Source organism: Oryctolagus cuniculus, chromosome 3 (assembly GCF_964237555.1).
Source record: "Oryctolagus cuniculus chromosome 3, mOryCun1.1, whole genome shotgun sequence".
NCBI classification, from domain to species: Eukaryota; Metazoa; Chordata; class Mammalia; order Lagomorpha; family Leporidae; genus Oryctolagus; species Oryctolagus cuniculus.
In genome coordinates, this window is record NC_091434.1 from 82295034 (window position 1) to 82316100 (window position 21067).

A 21067-nucleotide genomic window follows, 5' to 3' on the forward strand; every position below is an offset into this window, starting at 1 on the left:
TTCTATTTCTGAAAATACTCCAACATTTAATTGGGGAAAATGCAGAATTACATAGCACAAGGATATTTATTATAACTTATTTTTAGTACTGATAGCCTGGAATCAATCCAAGTGCCTTTGAAGAGGGAGTGGTTGACAAAATCATGGCATATCCACAATTGTGACACACAGGACTGTAAAAAAAGAGAAATATCACTGTATGTGCCAGAGTTATTTCTAAAATATTTTGTTAAGCAAAAAAATGAACTTCAAAAGATTATATATCATATATTATTTTATATTTTGTCTAGGAGTAGTTCAGAATAACTGGATGATAATAAAGATCAGATAGAAATGAGGATGGAAAGTACACAAAAGAACTTAAGAACCATATAGGACATGGTGCAGAGATCTAACAAAAAACAATTTGATAATGTCTATATATTTGGAAATTAAGCCATGTACCTCTTAACTTTTTTAAAAATTTTTTATTTATTTGAGAAACACATCGGGAGAGAGAACTTTCATTGGCTGTTTCACTCCCCAGTTGCTTGCAATAGCCAGAACTTAACCCAGGTTTCCCATATAGATAGCAGGAATCCAACTATTTGAACCATCACCAGCTACCTCCCAGGTTCCACATTGGCAAGAAACTTGAATAGGACTTTGGAGCTAGGAATGAAACCCAGGTACTCCAATATGGAGCATAGGTGTCTTCAGCAGCATCTTAGTCAATAGACCAAACAACCAGAAATTAAAGTTTCATGAAGGTAAAGAATAAATTATGGTAGAAATTAAAAATGTTTAGAATAACAAAAATAAGATATCACAATTTGTGAGGTGTGTTGAAAATTACACTCAAAGATCAAGAGCCTTATATGCATATATTATAAGGAGGAAAACCCAAAAAACAATTATCTAAAAAAATCTATTGTTATATGTTACAAATATAATAGCAAGGTAAATTCCAAGAAAATACAAGATGGAAATAATAAAAATGAAAGTAGAAGTTAATGGGATAGTAATTTGGTGCAGCAGTTAAGCTTCTTTGTACGATGCCCGCATCCTATATCAGAGTGTTTGCTTTCAAGTCCTGCCTTGGGTCTCCATTCTAGCTTCTTTATACCACACTCCTTGTGGGTAGCAGGTGATAACTCAAGTAATTGTGTCCCTACAACCCACCTGAGAGACAAAGAATGAGTTTCTGGCTCCTCACTTTGGCCTGACTCAGCTCTAGCTTTTTCAGGCATTTGGGGAGTGAACCAGCAGATTAGAGATTCCTCTCTGTCTTCCCTTTTGTCTGTCTCAATCTGTTTTTAAAATAAATACATTTTTTAAGTAGAAGTTGATAAAATAAGAAAATATTAGAAAAATTGAAGTTATAAGTTCATTCTTTGTGGATTGGGCATTTGTCACAGTGGGTAAGACAGAACTTGGGATGCCCACAACCCCTATCAGAGTGCCTGAGTTCAAGTACTGACTTCACTTCCATCCATCTTCCTGCTAATGCACACCATGGGATACAGCAGGTGGTGATCCAAGTACCTGGGTCACAGTCACCCATATGGCAGACCCAGGAAAAGTTCCAGGATCCTGGCCTTGACCTGGCCAAGTTCGAGCTTTTGTGGGTATTTAGAGAGTGAATCAATAGAATGAAGATAGCGGTCTCTATCTGTCTGCCTTTCAAATAAATAAAATATTAATATATTTTAAATACATTCTTTGGAAAGGTTATTAAAATTCATAAATTCCTAATAAAATTTCTCAGGAAAAGAAGAGAAAAAACTATTTAAGAGTATATGTAGGTTTATTAATTTTTCTACTATTCTGAATATTTGGAAATTTATATAATAAAGACTTAAAAATATCAAAATAAAAAATCCTTTCTGCTTAAAATATTCAGAGAACTTATTGTTTCCTGCAGTTGGATATTGATTTATATGGTATTGAGTGTGACAGAGACAGATAGGCTAAGAACTAGGAGTGTTCTCATGGAAACTATTTGGATGTAGGTTATTATAGGACAGTGAGTGGATAAAAATCTCCAACAGGTACAGTAAAATGATACAATGTTTTTCTCATCAGAAGAGTATATTGCGGGCCGGCGCCGTGGCTCAATAGGCTAATCCTCCACCTTGCGGCGCCGGCACACTGGGTTCTAGTCCCGGTTGGGGCGCCGGATTCTGTCCCGGTTGCCCCTCTTCCAGGCCAGCTCTCTGCTATGGCCAGGGAGTGCAGTGGAGGATGGCCCAGGTGCTTGGGCCCTGCACCCCATGGGAGACCAGGAAAAGCACCTGACTCCTGGCTCCTGCCATCGGATCAGCGCGGTGCGCCGGCTGCAGCGGCGGCCATTGGAGGGTGAACCAACGGCAAAGGAAGACCTTTCTCTCTCTGTCTCTCTCTCTCACTGTCCACTCTGCCTGTCAAAAATAAAAAAAATAAAAAAAAAAAGAGTATATTGCCCCATCAATGAGAGTTTCATCAAGCCTGAGAATCTGGCAACACATCTCCCTGACTGAACATGGGTAATAAATTGACACACAAAATGAGAACTTTTGATATTGCTGATATATATACCACAATATATGATATATATGCCACAATAATTCTCTAAGACAACAAGTACATTTACACACTAAAATCATATCCATATGAGTCAATCAAATGGCCCAGTTACAAAACATACAGAAGCTAAGCCTCAAGGTTACTGGCTAAAGGTTCACTCACTATTGTTAAATGAGTAAACTAGAGACAAAGGTTTGTGACTTGTCTTGAGGCCTGGTTCAGTGTAAGAACAACCCAAATACAAGTATATTTTATTGTATTTACAAGGAACCTTCAATAATGTATTTAATCTAATTCTGGACAAATATTCAATGAAATTTGTAATTTGACTTATTTATCACCTGCCTTTCAGGAAACTCCCAGATATATCCTACGTGTCTATTCTATACTTAGACCAGATTAGTTGGCAAGCAATCTCCACAATCTCATGTAATCGAAGGAGTCATGGACCTAAAAAGCTTTCTCCCTCCAAAAGAATGAAGTAGGTGCTGCTTATACCTAGGGACACACTTCACTGTAGTGTGTATCACTGGTAACTATACTTCCATGAGGATTCTGAGGCCTGCAGATTCTGTACAAAATACAGTATTGTCTAATTTCTATATTTTGTATTTTAATGAAATTTGTGTATTTCTATCTTTTTGTGTTTATCTTTCACTCTTGTGAGATTTCAATCTTGTGAGATTTGTAGGAAAAAAGATATTTACAGTTGTTGAAGATTAGCTTAATTAAATTATACACTCATAGTTGTTTACCATTTCCTCCTCAAAATTTTTTAAAGATTTTTGAACTTTTATTTAATGAATATAAATTTCCAAAGTACTGTTTATGGCATCAGTAATCACCTATATGAGGAGTAAGTGTACAGTGTCTCCTGTTGTTGACTTAACAAATTGACACTCTTGTTTATGGCATCAGTAATCACCCTAGGCTCTTGTCATGAGTTGCCAAGGCTATGGAAGCCCCCTGAGTTCACCGACTCTGATAATTTTTAGACAAGGCCATGGTCAAAGTGGAAGTTCTCTCCTCCCTTCAGAGAAAGGTACCTCCTTCTTTGATGACCCATTCTTTCCACTGGGATCTCACGGAGATCTTTCATTTAGGTTCTTTTTTTTTTTTTTTTCCCCAGAGTGTCTTGGCTTTCCATGCCTGAAATACAATCATGGGCTTTTCAGCCTGATCCGCATGCCTTAAGGGCTGATTCTGAGGCCAGAGTGCTGTTTAGGACATCTGCCATTCTATGGGTCTGCTGTGTATCTCACTTCCCATGTTGGATCATTCTCTCCTTTTTTTTTTTTATCAGCTAGTATTTGCAGACACTATTCTTGTTTATTTAAAGATTTTTTTAAATTTATTTGAAAGCTAGAGTTACAGAAAGAAACAGATCTTCCATCCACTGATTTACTCCCTAAATGGCTGCAACAGCCAGAGCTGGGCCCATCTAAAGCCAGGAGCCAGGAGCTTCATCCACATCTCCTACATGGATGCAGGGGCCTTAGTGCTTGTATAGTCTTCTGCTGCTTTCCCATGTGCATTATCAGGGAGCTGGATTATAAGTGGAGCAGCTGGAACCTGCACTGGTGCCCTTATGGGATGCCCGTGCCACAGGCAGCAGCTTTACCCTCTACACCACAGCACCAGTCCCCCTCATCAATATTTTTGAAATATGTACCACAAGCCCTAATTTTCTCAATTAATTAAGGGCAGATTCACATTTTATTATAAAGTTAGGGAGATTGGAATAAGATGATAGAGTAGGGATTGAGCTTGCTGGTCTAGTCTAGGAGAAGATAGCTTTAAATAAGTGGAAAGAGTTCAGACTCAGAGAATAATTAGGGAGAAAACAGCAGAGGAAACTCTACACAAATTGGAGGGACACAGTGGATTTATGTGGGGGGCATGGACATGCACATCTCAGGACCCCAGAAGCTGGAGCCTTTGCACAAGTGTTGGAGAGTGAGATGAGACCAGACTGCAGCAACCCAAGCCACTGGCGAAAAATATGCAGGAAGAGCCCAGAGGGAATCTGGCTTGGAGCCCCATGGAGGGATAGTATTCCTGCCAAACTAGAAAAGAAGGAACAAAGTGGGGTACGTTTCTCTCCCCCTAATCACCCTGCAATAGCATCCTGTTACAAACTGATAGAGAGCAGGCACCATTTTGAACATACATAACAGCTGTGCCAGCCCATGTCTATACCCAGCAACAAGCCAAGCATAGACTCCTGAGTCTGGTGGGGCAAACAGACAGGGGGCTGGGTTCTCGTGACTGTGGGAGGCTTGTGTGCCGGGACTGTGAAAACACTGAGACTACGTGGGAGGACTCAGGGTTTGGCTGGGACTTTGGGGAGTTACCATGGGAGGCTCCACATGCTTAGGGCTCCCTGGTTACCTGGTGAGTGATATTGTTGGGGAATCTGAGCTTCCACTGAGGACTGCAAAGATCCTTTGTGGGTACTTGTGGCAGAGTGGATGAATAATATACCCACTGGGGCTAGCACCCAGGCATTGGTCTCCTTTGAGGAGAGGAGCTCAGCTGAGGCTACACCAACAGACAAGAACAAACCTCTTCTCTAATTAAAAAAAAAAGAGGGAGAGAGAGATTTACCATGCTGAACCTGGGTGTGTTACCACAGACACGACCTTCACCCTGGAGAACTGAACAGAGCTCCCTCGCCACACCCACCACATGCCTTTAGGTATTCACTGAAAGCAGATGATCCACTAATCTACAGAGTCATAGTACAAAGATAAAACCACTAATTTACAGAGTCATATTACAAAGATAAAAGCCAACACAGTGGAAAAAAAACAAAGAAGAAACTAACAAGTATCTCCACAAATGCCAAATAACAAAGGCACCAATTCAAGAAACAAGAATAAAGAAGACAACATGACGCCCCCAAAAGAACACAGCACTTCAGTACTAGATTGTGAAGATGATGAGACTGAAAAAATGCCAGAAATAGAATTCAAAAAATTGATCATAGGATTACTTAGAATCAGTAGCAAATGCATGAACTAATTAAATCCATACATGACATGGAAGAAAATTTCACCCATGAAATTGAAATCTTAAATCAAAATGAAACCTTAGGAATGAAGAACTCAATAGAACAAATAATAAATGCAGTGGAAAGCCTTAACAACAGAATCAGTGAAGCAGAAAAAAGAATATTTGACTTATAAGACAAAGCACAACAAGAAGAAATTAGAAACTAAAAAGCACAGTTGATAATCTACAGGGTACTATCAAACGACTCAACATATGGATTCTAGGAGTTCCTGAAGGCCTGGAAAGAAAAAGATTAGAAGCCTGTTTTGGTGAACTAGTAACAGAAAATTTTCCTAATTTGGAGAAAGAGAGACATCCAAGTACAGGAAGAAAATGGAACTCCTAATAGACATGACCAGAAAAGATATTCAGCATAACACATTGTAATCAAACTCTCCACAGTAAAAGCCAAAGGAAATATTCTAAAATGTGCACGAGACAAACACCAGATTACTTTCAGAAGATATCCAATTAAACTCACAGTAGACCTCTCATCAGAAACCCTACAGGTGAGGAGAGAATGATCAGATGAATTCGAAGTCTTAAGAGTCTAGAACTGTCAACTCAGAATACTATACCCTGCAAAGCTCTCATTTATGAATGAAGGTGAAATGAAGACCTACCATGACAAACAGAAATTGCTTAAGGATGTGCTGCACATGGAAACAGAGAAAGATATGCATCACTATGAAAGAAGGTAAAGGAAGAAAATCTACCAGTAAAAGTACAAAGGATTCCAAAGTAAAAAAAATAGGAATATTTATGGGAAAATGGCAGGGCAAAGTCATTACTTATCAATCGTCACCTTGATGGTAAATGGCCTCAACTCTCCAGTTAAAAGGCACACACTGGCTGAACGGATTAAAAAACAATATCTATTTGCTGCTGCCTACAAGAAGCACATCTCACCAGCAAAGATGCATGAAGACTGAAAGTGAAAGGATGGAAAAAGATATCCCATGCTAACAGAAACCAATATCAGACAAAATAGACTTTAACACAAAGCTGTAAAAAAGAGACAAAGAATGCACTATGTAATAATTAAGGGATCAATTCAACAGGAAGAAGTAACTATTATAAACATATATGCATCTAATTACAGGAAACATGGCTACTGAAAAGAAATGTTAAGGGAGACATAGATACAAATCCAGTAGTCATGGTGGATTTCAGTACCCCACTTTCAGCAATGGACAGATCAACCAGACATAAAATCAATAAGGAACAGCAGAGTTAATTGACACTATAGACCAAAAGGACCTAACAGATCTCTACAGAACTTTTTATCCTACAGTTTCAGGATGCACATTCTGCTCACCAATGCATATAACTTTCTCTAGGATTGACCACATGCTAGGCGATAAAGCAAGTCTCAGAAATTCAGAAAAATTGAAATCATACTGTGCATCTTCTCAGGCCACAATGCAATGAACCTGGAAATCAGCAACTCTGGAATCTCTACAACATATGCAAGCACATGGAGACTGAGCAACATGCTCCTGAATGGCCAGTTGGTCATAGAAGTCATCAAAAGAGAAATAAAAAATTTCTGGAAAAAATGAAGTTGACAATACAACATAACAAAACATGAGATTACAACAAAAGCAGTGTTAATAGGAAAGTTTATACAGTTGGTGCCTACATCAAGAAATTGGACAGGCACAAAGTAAATCAGCTATCATTGTATCTCAAGGATCTAGAAAAACAACAGCAAACCAAACCCAAAACTAGTAGGAGAAGAGAAATAATTAAAATTATAGAAGAAATCAACAAAATTGAAACAAAAAATACAAAATATCAACAAAATGAAGAGCTAGTTTTTTGAAAAACAAATTAACACACCATTGGCCCAACTAACCAAAAAAAGAAGAGAGAAGACCCAAATCAATAATATTAGAGATGAAAAAGGAAGTGTAACAACAGACACCACAGAAATAGAAAGACTCATCAGAAATTACTACAAAGAGATATATGCCAACAAACTGGGAAACCTAGAAGAAATGGATAGATTCCTAGACACATTCAACTAACCTGAGCCATGAAGGTAGTAGAAAACCTTAACGCTCCAATATCCAAGATGAAAATTGAATCAGTAATAAAGAATCTTCCAGCAAAGAAAAGCCCAGACTAGATGGCTTCACTGCTGAATTCTATGACATTTAAAGAAGGAACTAACTCGAATTCTTTTCAAGTTATTCAAAACAATTGAAAGTGAGGGAATCTTCCCAAATTCTATGAAGCCAGCATCACCTGAATTCCTAAACCTTAAAAAGACGCAACAGAGAAAGGGAACTATAGGACAATTTCCCTAATGAACATAGATGCAAAAATCCTCAACAAAATTCTAGCCAATAGACTCTAACAATACAACAGAAAGATTGTCCATCCAGACCAAATGGGATTTATCCCTGGTATGCAGGGATGGTTTAACTTTTGTAAATCAATCTGATACATCACATTAACAAACTGAAAAACAAAAACCATATGATAATATCAATAGACACAGAGAAAGCATTTAATAAAATACAACACCCTTTCATAAATGAAAACTCTAAGCAAAATGGGTATTAAAGGAACATTCCTCAACACAATCAAGGAAATTTATGACAAACCCATGACCAGTGTCCTACTGAATGGGGAAAAGTTGGAAGCATTCCCACTGAGATCCAGAACCAGACAAGGATGCCCACTCTCACCATTGCTATTCAATATAGTCCTAGAAGTTTTAGTGAGAGCCATTAGGCAAGAAAAAAAATCAAAGGGATACAAATTGGGAAGGAATAAGTCAAACAATCCCTATTTGCAGATGACATGATTCTTTTTATAGGGGATCCAAGGAACTCCACCAAGAGACTGTTGAAACTGATAGAAGAGTTTGGTAAAGTAGCAAGATATAAAAGCAGTACAGAAAAATCAACAACCTTTGTATACACAGACAATGCTATGACTTAGAAGGAACTTCTAAGATCAACCCCATTCACAATAACTACAAAAAATATCAGATACCTTGGAACAAATTTAACCAAGGATGTCAAAGATCTCTACAATGAGTGTTACAATTCATTAAATAAAGAAATAGAAGAAGATACAAAAAATATAAAAATCTTCCATGTTCAAGGATTGGAAGTAAAATATCATCAAAATGTCCATACTTCCAAAAGCAATTTACAGATTCAATGCTACACTCATCAAAATATCAAAAAAATACCATATTCTTCTCAGATATGGAAGAAATGATGCTGAAATTAATTTGGAAACACAGGAGACCTCAAATAGCTAAAGCAAACTTATACAACAAAAACAAAACTGGAGGCATCTCAATACCAGATTTCAATGCATACTACATGCAGTTTTAATCAAAACAGCCTGGTACTGGTACAAAAATAGATAGATAGACCAATGGAACAGAAAATGGAAATGCCAGAAATCAATCCAGGCATCCACAACCAACTTATATTTGACCAAGGAGCTAAAACCAATCCCTGGAGCAAGGACAGTCTCTTCAACAAATGGCACTGGGAAAACTGGATTTCCACATGCAGAAGTATGAAGCAGGACCCCTACCTACACCTTACACAAAAATCCATTCAAAATGGATTAAAGACTTAAATCTAGGACCTGATACCATCGAATTATTAGAGGACATTGGGGGAACCCTGCAAGACAATGGAACAGGCAAAGAATTCATGGAAAAGACCACAGAGGCACAGTCAGTCAAAGTCAAAATTAACAAATGGGATTACATCAAATTGAGATGCTTCTGTACTGGAGAAGAAGCACTTAGGAAAGTGAGGAGGCAACTCTCAGAATGGGAGAAAATATTTTGCAAACTATGTAACTGATAAAGGATTAATAACTGGAATATATAAAGAGATCAAGAAACTCCACAACAACAAAACAAACAACCCAGTTAAGAAATGGGCAAAGGACTTAAATTTTTTTTTTTTTTTAAATTTTTGACAGGCAGAGTGGACAGTGAGAGAGAGAGAGAGAGAGACAGAGAGAAAGGTCTTCCTTTTGCCGTTGGTTCACCCTCCAATGGCTGCCGCGGCCGGCTCACCGCGCTGATCTGATGGCAGGAGCCAGGTGTTTATCCTGGTCTCCCTTGGGGTGCAGGGCCCAAGCACTTGGGCCATCCTCCACTGCACTCCCGGGCCACAGCAGAGAGCTGGCCTGGAAGAGGGGCAACTGGGACAGAATCCGGCGCCCCAACCGGGACTAGAACCCGGTGTGCTGGCGCCGCAAGGCGGAGGATTAGCCTGTTGAGCCATGGCGCCGGCCTTAAATGTTTTTCAAAAGAGGAAATCCAAATGGCCAACAGACACATGAAAAAATGTTCAGGATCGCTAGCTGTTAGGGAAATGCAAATCAAAACCACAGTGAGGTTTCACCTCACCCCAGTTAGAATGACTTTTATACAGAAATCAACAAACAACAAATACTGGTAAGGATGTGGGGAGAAACGTATTCTAATCCACTCTTGGTGGGAATGTAAACTGTTAAAACCAATGTAAGACATATGGAGATATCTCAGAAATCTGAATATAGATCTAGCTTATGATCCAGCCATCTCACTCTTGGGAATTCATTCAGTGAAATGAAATCAGCAAATAAAAGGGTTATCTGCATCTGCATGCTTTTTGCAGCTCAGCTCACAATAGCTAAGACATGGAATCAACCCAAATTTCTGTCAACTGAAGACTGGATAAAGAAATTATGGGATATGTACTCTGTGGAATACTACACAGCAGTAAAAAAAATGAAATCCAGTAATTTGCAATAAAATGGATGAATCTGGAAAACATCATACTTAGTGAAAGGAGCCAGTCTGAAAGGGACAAATAACATATGTTCTCCCTGATCTGTGATAACTAATAGAGCACCTAAAAGGCAATCTGTAGAAGTGAAATTGACACTTTGAGAAGCAATGACTTGAACAGTCCTTGTGTTGACTGTTCAGGAATAGTTTTTTTTTCTTCTTCATACTATTTGTTGAACTCCTTACTTAAAATAGAGTTAATCATATGTGTATAAAGTCAGTTGAAAATAGATCTCAGTAGGCTGGCGCCACGGCTCAAAAGGCTAATCCTCCGCCTGCGGTGCCAGCACCCCAGTTTCTAATCCCGGTTGGGGCGCTGGATTCTGTCCTGGCTGCTCCTCTTCCAGTCCAGCTCTCTGCTGTGGCCCGGGAGTGCAGTGGAGGATGGCCCAAGTCCTTGGGCCCTGCACCCGCATGGAGACCAGGAGAATCACCTGGCTCCTGCCATCAGATCAGCGCAGTGCACCGGCCGCAGTGGCCATTGGAGGGTGAACCAACGGAAAAAAAAAAGAAAGACCTTTCTCTCTCTCTCTCTCTCACTATCCACTCTGCCTGTCAAAAAAAAAAAAAAAAAGACAGAAAATAGATCTCATTAAAAAATAAGAGTGGGAGTGGGAATAAGAGAGGGAGGAGGAAGTTTGTAACTACAAAGCTGTATGGTTCTGCATACATTCCTGTGGACCTCTTTTTTTTCACCCTTTTTAAAAGACTTATTTATTCATTTGAGAATCATAGTTACACAGAGAGAAAAGGAGAGAGAGAGAGAGAGAGAGAGAGAGCGAGCGAGCTCTTCCATCTGCTGGTTCATCCCCAAGTGGCCGCAATGGCTAGAGCTGCGCTGAACCAAAGCCAGGAGCCAGGAGCTTCTTCCAGGTCTTCCCACATGTGTGCAGGGGCCCAAGGACTTGTGCCATCTTCTACTGATTTCCCTGGCCATAGCAGAGAGCTTGATCAGAAGTAGAACAGCTACAGTGCCCATATGGGATGCTGGCACTGCAGGAGTGGCTTTACCTGCTATGTCCTGGCACTGGCACCCAGACTTAATTCTAAGGGTACTGTTTAAAAACTTGGCATGGGTCCCCAATTCCCATTAAGCTGGGTGGTAAAAATGCCATCTTAAGTGTTAATGTGATCATATTAAGTGTTGAAGGGATCATATAGATAGGATAAAGTATTAAAGGGATCATATAAATAATAGCCAAGTGTCTGGTAATAATGGATAGAATTAAAAAGGAGGGAATGTTCCAACTTGGGAAGCAGTCCACACAGCAGACTCATGGAATGACAATCTTTTTAAATATCACTATTACCTCAGAATCAGCCCTTAAGGCATTCTGGTCTGACTGAAAAGCTCATGAGAGAATTTAGCAGGCATGGAAAGCCAAGACACTCTGGCGAACAAAAAAAAAAAAAAAAATGTCTTTCATGAAGGATCCCAGTGAGTGAGACCCTAGTGGAAAAAAGTGGTCATTACAGAAGGATGTACTTTTCTCTGAAGGGAGAAGATAGCTTCCACTTTGTGGCCTTGTCTAAATACTGGCAGAGATTGTGAATTCAAAAAGCTTCCATAGCATTGGCAGCTTATGTCAAGAGCCTTGGGTGATCACTGACATCATACATGAAACTGTTAATTGTTTAATTAACAACTTGGGTCACCATGCACTGACTTCTCATGTAGGACCTCTGTCCTCAATGAGTTGCATTATGAGATTTAACTGTGAAACATGCTCTCAGTTTTTGTGTGTGTGTGTGTGGGTGGGTGCAAATTGTTGAAATCTTTATTTAGTGTAGAGTTGGTCTTCTGTGTATAAAGTTAATTGAAAATGAATCTTAGTGGAGAATGGGACTGGGAATGGGAGGAGGAGGAGGAGGTGTGATGGGAGGGTGGGTATGGTGGGAAGAATCACTATATTCCTAAATTTGTGCTTACGCAATTTGTACTCCTTAAATAAAAGGTTTCTTTAAGAAAAAATATAAAATAAAATTAGGGAGCACATGTATTGTCATGTGATTGTAACACCCACATTCCACTTCAGAGTACCTATGTTCAATTCCTAGCTCTGGCTCTTCACTTGTTTTCTGATAATGCAGACTCAGAGATAGCAATGATGGTTCAAGTAACTGAGATCCTGCCCATGTCAAAGATTCAGATTGAGTTTTTAGGTCCTGACTCCAGCCCAGGGCTCAGTCCTGCTTTTTTTTGACATTTAGGGGGAGTGAATCTGTGGATGCAACCTCTCTGTCTATTTCTCTCTCTCTCTGTCTGTCTCTTTCTTCCTCTCAAATAAATAAAAATGTTAAAAACCATACCTTTAAGAAAGCAAAATTGCTGTTTTCTTACCACTATAAAACTTTTTTTTATATACAAAAAGTGTAAGGATATGGAAGATGAAATGATAATCTGCAGTATAACATGATATCAATATATACGAATGAAGAAAAGAATCAAAGGTTCTCTGGGATAAAAAGGGAGTGAAGAGTTTTCAGGTCACTCTGAAGCCTTACAACATGGTATATTCTTGGGAAGCTCCCATAGAGACTTTTTTAAGAGTTGTAAGATAACATTATATACTATTAGGATTAGTTGTTTTACAAAAGAATGTATTGATATGATTATAAACTATATATGTACATGAGAAGTGGCCTTTAGAAGGAAACACAGTGTACTTCACAAATCTGAAAAACTGTTAGCATAATTGTTTCTAGTCTTTAGTCTATTTGACCTAAAAATATCAGATTATTAACTAAGAGTATGTGAATTCTGTTTCTACTAATGACCTAAATATCCCTGAAAAGGAGTTCATGTTCACTGATTGATCAAGCCCCTGATGACTTCAGAAGACAACTGTTCCTTTTGTCTAATTAGTGAAATCACTCCTTAAATAATAATTATTGTATCTAATATATTCTCATTTTTTTAAATTAGAACTTTAACTTTAAACTTATTTTTTTTTACATTACATATTTGGACTCAATTTCAAAAGAACTTATGGTAGTTCCTTCTAGAAGTTTGTTCTTCATGTCCAATGTACCTACTAAGTATTTTCTTTCTTAATGTGTATCTATCTTTCATGCATTTTTTTAAAGTTGGAATTATCCTCTGGAAGAATGACCATTACAGAAAATGATGGGATGAAGCATGTAGTTTAGAATGTAGTTTAGAATCACAAAGACTTTCTTGCAAAAGCAGACCTAGATACATTACAATTTAAGAGAATATCTGAAAGACAGATAGAAAAAAAATGATGTTTTTCATACCAAAAAACACCCAATAATTAAAATGCCATTATTTTTCCTGAGGAAGCATAGAGGACAGGAGATGATAAAACATCATCTTAAAAGCTAAAGGAGTAAATCAGTGAGCCCCAAATTTAATGCCCAATGGAAGTATCCTTCAGGAATGATGGCAAAATTAAAATTATTTTATAAATGGAAAACTAAGAGAAACTTATCTCCAGCAGACTTGTAATACAAGACATAATAATGGAAGTTCTTCAACTGGAGAGAAATGATTCTAACCCAACACTCGGATCTTCAGGAGCAACAGAAGAACATCTGAAATGGTAAATATGTGGATAAAAATAAAACACTGTTTTTATCCTTTTAAGTTCCTTAAAAAGACTGTAGATATTTAAAGTAAAAATTATAACACTGGGGTTTTCGATGTATGCTGACAGGATACATAAGTATACAATAAAACTCATGTATAAAACTTCTATAAAATACATGAAACCTTGAGAAAGGATGGTGTAGGAGGGAGGTGGTTAAAAGGACATTCATGCTTGCAAGTTGTCTGTATTTTACATGAAGAGGTATCAAGCTCTGATTGAACTGTGCAAGATTAGAAATGTATATCATGATCCTTAGAGAAACCACTAGAAACAAAAAGCAAAACAAGCAGGGTAAAGCTCATGAACCAACAGAAATATCAGAAGAGCAACAAGAGCTAGTACAACAACAAATAGAGAAACCACCCTGAATTAGAAAATATAAGTGCTCAATGGAATCTGATGATAATGATTATATTAAATACTAAAATTTCAAATACTGTAAATAAAAGGCAGATTGTTGGAATACATATAAAAGGAAGTCCTAGCTCTACTACCTACATGGAATAAACTTTAGATGTTAAAAGGCATGTTAAATAAATGAATAGACAAAACTACTAGGCAAGCAGTAAACATAAAAATTAATTAAGTCTATATTAATATCACATGAAATATCTTTTAATACTGAAGATATTATGTGAGATAAAGTGATATTTCATAATGTTATAGACAAATTTTAGTAAGAAATAATTGTAAATGTCCATGTATTAACAATGCCTTATCTTGTGAATTACAAAGCTGGGAAATGGGTTTGCCAAAAACCGTTGCCCTCTGTCCCATGCTTCCCGTGTGCATCTTCTGATGAGCCCTGTCCGGTCTGGCACACCTCCTCCCCCAGAGAGAAGGTCTCACCCAACCATGTAATTACCATACACTTGCTATTAAAGAGCCTTCCAAACTCAAAAAAAAAAAAAAAAACAAAAACAAAAAAACAAACAAACAAACAAACAAAAAAAACAAACAAAAAAAACACGATGCCTTAAAAATCCAAGAAGCAAGGGTGGACACTGTCCCTCAGTCCTCCTGGGTTGCCCTCATCCCATACCAGCTACTTTACATCTGATCCACCTCCCCACTAATGCACTTGGGAAGCAGTAAATGATGGCTCTAGTACTTGAGTTTCTGCCACCCACAAGGGAGAACAAATGGAGTTCCTTGGTTCAGGCTGGCCCAGCCCCAGCTGTTGTAGCCATTAGTAGAGTCAACCAGTAGATGATAGATCTCTGTTTCTCTCTGTGTGTCACTCTGCCTTTTAAATCAATGGATAAATCTTTAAAAAAAATACATGAAGTACAAATTTAGACAATGATAGGATGTTTTAACTTTCTCTGTAATTTATAGAACTAAAAGAAAAACTGAAAAAAAAATAGACAAAAGATTTGAATAACACTGCTTTAATCTTGCAGTTATTTATGTAACATTATACCCAACATCTGCCAAATACATATTGTTTTCATGTACACCTGGTATGGTCCCATGATAGACCATAAAACACATTAACAAATTTGAAAGCAATGAAGTTATACAGCATATGTTCTCTTATCAAAAGAATTTAAATAGTAGTCAGTAACAATATGTAGGGGAAATACTAAATATTTCAAATAAATACCTCTGAATAAAACATGTAGCAAAGAAGAAATCAAGGAGAAAATTAGAAAATACTTTCCCTTTTCTTTTTCTCTACCATCCTGGACAATGTACCTTTTTGCCATGTTTTTTTCATAAGACTTTGAAGATCGAGCAATTCCTGGCCAAAAACAACAAAATCACTCATTCCTCAATGTGTTCTGATGAAAATTGGTAATAAAATCAGGTATAACTCCAAAAAGAGGCATTGAAGAAGAATCAGGTCAGGTTTATAAGGAGTTGCACATCAGATGACACACATATTTATGTTGTATCAAGGTCACTATCATCTTCTTTAAAAAGTACTTATTTAGGGGCTGGCTCTGTGGCTTATTGGGTAAATCTGCCATCTGCAGTGTTGGCATCCCACTGGGGTGCTGGTTTGAGTCCCAGCTGCTCCACTTCCAAGCCAGCTCTCTGCTATGGCCTGGGAAAGCAGGAGAGGATGGCCCAAGTGCTTGGGCGCCTGCACCCACGTGGGAGACCCGGAGGAAGCTCCTGGCGCCTAGCTTCAGATCGGCCTAGCTCTGGCCATTATGGCCATTTGGGGAGTGAACCAGAGGATGGAAGACCTCTCTCTCTCTCTCTCTCTCTACCTCTCTTGTAACTCTGCCTTTCAAATAAATAAATCCTTAAAAAATATTACTTGTTTATTTGAAAGGTACAATAACAGAGAAAGGGAAAGAGAACGAGATCTCCCATCCACTGGATCACTTTCCAAATGCCCACAACTACCAGGACTAGGCCAAGCTGAAGTCAAGAGCCAGGAATTCCATCCAGGTCTCTTGCCAAACGGGTGGCAGGAACCCAAGAATGTCACTATCATGTTAACCATATCAAGCTGAACGTATCACCACTGAATAGCCAGACATGATTAATTGAGGATTCAATTTTCTCTTTGTTTCTCTGCCCTGCACTGGTGGTTTGGTTCAATAATATAGGAAACTTTTAGGAAAAAAATTAAGTGAATTAAGTAAAAATACAATATATCAAAATTTTTGGAATGCAGATAAAGTAGTGCTTAATGGAGAACACTGCTTTAAGTCTTTAAGTTAAAAAATAAAAAAGTTCTAAAATTAATGACCTATGATTCAACGCAGGACATTAGAGTAAGAATAGCAAAGTAGCCCAAAGGAAATATAATGAAGAATGAAAAAAAACAGGGGCCAGTGTTGTGGCATAGCAGGTAAAGCCACTACCCGCAATGTCAGCATCCCATATGGATACCAGTTCACATGCAATCTGCTCCACCTCTGATTTGCTAATGGCCTGGGAAAAGCAACAGAAGATAGTCCAAGTGCTTGGGGCTCTACACTCCCATGGTAGACCTGGAAGAACTCCGGGCTCCTGGCTCCTGGCTTTGGTCTGGCCCAGCCCTGGCCATTGTGGCCATCTGTGGAGAAAATCAGTGGATGGAAGATTCTCTCTCTCTCTCTCTCTCTCTCTCTCTCTCTCTCTCATTCTTTGAAATAAATAAATAAATAAATGTTAAAAGGAAAAAGAAAAAAAAAAGAATAGGGGGCCAGCACTGTGGTGTAGTGGATTGAGCCTCCACCTGGGGCACCAGCATCCATTTGACCAGTTCATGTCCCAGAGGCTCACCTTCTGATCCAGCTCTCTGCTTATGGCCTGGGAAAGCAGCAAAAGATGGCCCAAGTAATTGGGCACCTGGACGCATGTGAGAGAACCAGGAAGAGGCTCATAGCTCTTGGCTTTAGATCGGGTCAGCTCTGGCCTTTGCAGCCATCTGGTGAGTGAACCAGCAGATGAAAGATCTCTCTGTCTCTCCATCTTTCTCTCTGTAACTCTGCTTCTCAAATGAATAAATAAATCTTAAACATAAATAAATAAATAAAATGAAGGACAGAAGTCAGGTTTATAAACACCAGGTGACAAATCTGATGCTTTGGAAAGGTAAACTAAATTGACATGCTTACCTAAATGATCAAGGAAAAAGAAGGAATAAAAACTACCAATATAAGGAATGAAAGAGGATTTTTCTCTACAGATCTTACAGACTTTAAAAGGATATGAAAGAATGTTTAAAAATTAATGTCACCAACTTGATTAGGTTGGATAAATTCTTTTAGAAAGCAACTTACCAAAATTTACATACACACAAACCCAGAAAAATCACGGAATATTCACAAATATTTCAGAAAATAGAAGTGAGAACACTATCCAACACAATTTATTAGGTAAGTATAGCCCTAATACCAAACCCTGACAAAGACATTACCAAAATATCCATTTCCATAACTGTGACCTCCTGAACCTAAATACAAAAAAAAAAAAAACTTATGCCAGCAATGTGACCTAGTGGGTAAAGCTGCCACCTGCAACACCTGCAGCATCTCAAATGGGCACCAGTTCCCATCCTGGCTGTTCCACTTCTGATCTAGCTCCCTGATAGTGTGTCTGGGAGAGCAGAAAATAGCCCAAGTACTTGGGCCCCTGCAGCCATGAGGGAGACCCAGATAGAGTTCCAGGCTCCTGGCTTTGGCCTTGCCCAACCCCTACCATTGTGGCCATTTAGGGAGTAAACAGTGCATGAAGATGCTCTTTCTATGTCTGTCTCTTCCTTTCTCTGTGGCTCTGCCTTTAAAATACATAAATACTTGTTTTTATTTTTTCATCTTTTTTAAAGATTTATTTTTTTATTTGAAAGCTAGAGTTACACACAGAGAGAAGGAGAAGCAGAGAGAAAAAGAGACAGAGAAGTCTTCCATCCACTGGTTCACTCCCCAGTTGGCCACAGTGGCCATAGCTGAGCTAATCCGAAGCCAAGAGCTAGGAGCTTCTTATGGGTCTCCCACGCAGGTGCAGGGGCCCAAGGACCCAAGCCATCCTCCACTGTTTTCCCAGGCCATAGCAGAGAGCTAGATTGGAAGTGCAGCAGCTGGGACTTGAACTGGCACCCATATAGGATGCCAGCACTGCAGACGGCAGCTTTACCCACTACACCATAGCACCAGCCCCAAAAGTAATGGTTTTAAAAAAACACTTTACAAAATAGCATAGTGAATTAAGTATTATATAAAAAAGTATATAATGAACAAAGAATTTGTTCCATGAATGCAGGACTGGGTCAACATTCAGTGCTTTGTCAATTTTAGTTCGTTATATTAACAAAATAAAAAACACATATAATCATTTCAAAATGTGCAGAAAAACCAGCCAACAAAATTCAACATGTGTTTACAATGAAAACTCAGTAAGCTGGTAATAGTAAGGAAGTTCATAATGTGATAAGGGGTATCTATTTGAAAACTCTTGGAACATCATGCATGGTATTCAATGACAGAGTACTTTATCCCGAAGATTAGAAACAGAAAGAATGGAGCCAACACTGTGGCATATCAGGTAAAGCTGACACCTGCAGTGCCAGCATCCTATATGGGCACTAGTTCCAGTCCCTGCTGCTCCAATTCCAATCCAGCTCCCTGCTAATGAGCCTGGGAGAACAGTGGAAGATGGCACAAGTGCTTGTACACCTACACCCCCCTGAGAGACCTGGAAGAAGCTCCAGGCTCCTGACTTTGGATCAGACTTGTGGGGAACAATCCGGACTAGACTGAGTTACTGGAATTAAGACTTATTCTATGCATCTGCTCTCCCACAATATGGCGCTGGGAGAGAAGAAAACAGCTTCTACACAGGTGCCTCCAGTTCAACCAATAAACTGTAGGACTCGCTCCTGATTGGAGGAGAGCAGCGTACTCGGCGTGTGGGCAGCCGAGTTGGGATTGGCGGAGGAGGACTATAAAGGAGGAGAGAGACAACATGCACCAGGAACATCTAAGGGGAACATCTAAGGGGAACACCTGTGCAGCCCCCGAGAGAGCCGGCCGGCGGTGTGCCGCTCCCCTGCGGAAGTGGGGAATGTGGCCAGGGGGAACTGCCCTTCCACGGAGGTGGAAGGGATAGTAGCCAACCCGGGAAGAACCAGCAGCAAACCCGGGGAGGGCCGAGCAGACGAAAGAACAGCGCAGGGTCCTGTGTCGTTCCTCCACGAAGAGGGGGAGCGACAAGACTATCTCTAACTGTTGGAGAGTGAACCCGAGAATGGAAGACCTCTCTTTCTTTCTCTGCATCTGCCTCTCTGTAACTCTGCCTTTAAAATAAATAGATAAATATTTTGAAAAAATAAAAAGAAACAGAAAAAATGTCCACTTTCACCACTTATATTTAACATTGTCCCAAAAGGCTCTAGGCATTCCATTAAGGCAAAATAATAACCATAATAACAATGATGTGCATAATGGTCATGAAGAAGGAAAAACCCAAGGAGTTTGTAAGACAAATACTGTGAGTGAGTGAATTTAACAATGTTAGGAGACACAGATTTAAGATACAAATATCAGTTATATTTTTTATATACTAGTAGCAAACTATTGGAAATTTAAAAAAACATTGTCCAAAGGAATAATACTTAGGAGTAAATATAATGAGAGGTACACAGTCTCTACCCTGAAAACTATAAAATATTATTAAATGTTTAAATGGTCTAAGTTAATAGAAAGATATTCCATGTTTATTTATTATAACACTCAAGATTATAGAGATATTGCTTTTAACCAAATTAATCAATCTAAGCTATATAATTTCAGTTAAAACATCAGTAGACTGCTTTGGGAGAACATGACAAGCTGATTCTAAAGTTGATGTGAAAATTAAAAAAAAAAAACAAGAATAGGCAATGCAGTTTTCAAAATGATAAATAAGATTTGAAATTGGAATCAGACCTTCTCTGATTTCAAGATTTAGCATAAAATTACTGTAATCATGATGGTTATTGTTCAAACAGTAGCCCTGAGGAATAATGGCACAGAATTGAATCTTGAAATTAGGCTCATACATATATAATTAATTTTCATTAATGGTGCCAAGGTAATTAAGTGAGGAAATGGAGAATCTTTCCAATAAATGGTGTTAGTACAACTGGCTGTCCATGTAGGGAGAAAATTCATTAAAGCCTACCTCACAACATGAACAAAAATAAACTCAAAATGAGCTATAGACTTAAGGGGGGCCGGCGCCGCGGCTCAACAGGCTAATCCTCCACCTAGCGGCGCCGGCACACCGGGTTCTAGTCCCGGTCGGGGCGCCGGGTTCTGTCCCGGTTGCCCCTCTTCCAGGCCAGCTCTCTGCTGTGGCCAGGGAGTGCAGTGGAGGATGGCCCAAGTCCTTGGGCCCTGCACCCCATGGGAGACCAGGAGAAGCACCTGGCTCCTGCCTTTGGATCAGCGCGGTGCGCGGGCCGCAGCGCACCAGCCATGGCGGCCATTGGAGGGTGAACCAACGGCAAAAAGGAAGACCTTTCTCTCTGTCTCTCTCTCTCACTGTCCACTCTGCCTGTCAAAAAAAAAAAAAAAAAAAAGACTTAAGGGGAAAACTTACACTATAAATCTTTGAG

General features: G+C 39.0%; 1 protein-coding gene across 14 annotated transcripts in view; it reads left to right on the forward strand.

Moving 5' to 3' along the window:
• BAZ2B (bromodomain adjacent to zinc finger domain 2B) overlaps positions 1 to 21067 on the forward strand; it is a 456715-nt gene that overhangs the window by 34729 nt on the left and 400919 nt on the right. For 9 of the 14 annotated variants that reach the window (XM_051849455.2, XM_070070793.1, XM_070070788.1 and 6 more), the window contains exon 2: positions 13879 to 13980. The gene's annotated coding sequence lies outside the window, so the exon portion shown is untranslated. Of the gene's footprint in view, positions 1 to 13875; positions 13981 to 21067 lie in introns of all 14 variants that reach the window. The other 5 variants (XM_070070785.1, XM_070070790.1, XM_070070796.1 and 2 more) reach the window with 1 other exon arrangement.